Source organism: Theropithecus gelada, chromosome 14, assembly GCF_003255815.1.
Source record: "Theropithecus gelada isolate Dixy chromosome 14, Tgel_1.0, whole genome shotgun sequence".
Taxonomy (NCBI): Eukaryota; Metazoa; Chordata; class Mammalia; order Primates; family Cercopithecidae; genus Theropithecus; species Theropithecus gelada.
In genome coordinates this window covers 65557012-65557779 of record NC_037682.1, presented here as the reverse complement: position 1 = coordinate 65557779, position 768 = coordinate 65557012, and positions in this window count along the sequence as shown.

Sequence of the window (768 nt, the reverse complement as noted above, 5' to 3'; positions counted from 1 at the left end):
AAAAAAAAAAAAAAAAAAAAAAAAAAAAAAAAAAAAAAAAATTCACCTACCATAAAATTCACCCTTTTAAAGTATCAAATTCAGTGTTTTTTGTTTTTTGTTTTTTTTTAGACAGAGTCTTGCCCTGTCACCAGGCTGGAGTGCAGTGGCAAGTTCTCAGCTCACTGCAAACTCCACCTCCCAGGTTCAAGTGATTCTCTTGCCTCAGCCTCCTGAGTAGCTGGGACTACAAGCGTGCGCCACCACGCCCAGCTAGTTTTTATATTTTTAGAGACGGGTTTTCACCATGTTGACCAGGATGGTCTCAATCTCTTGATCTCATAATTCACCTGTCTTGGCCTCCCAAAGTGCTGGGATTACAGGCGTGAGTCACCGCGCCCGGCCTTCAGAGCATTTTTATCACCCCAAAAAGAAACCCCAGGCCAGACATGGTAGCTCACGCCTGTAATTCCAGCACTTTGGGAGGCCAAGCGGGGGGTGGATCACCTGAGGTCAGGAGTTTGAGACCAACCTGGCCAACATGGTGAAACCCTGTCTCTACTAAAAATGCAAAAATTAGCCATGCATGATGGCGCATGCCTGTAATCTTAGCTATTCGGGAGGCTGAGGCAGGAGAATCGCTTGAACCCAAGAAGCGGAGGTTACAGTGAGCCAAGATCATACCATTGTACTCCAAGCCTGGCGACAGAGCGAGTCTCTGTCTCAAAAGAAAAGAAAAGAAAAGAAAAGAAAAGAAAAGAAAAGAAAAGAAAAGAAAAGAAACCCTAT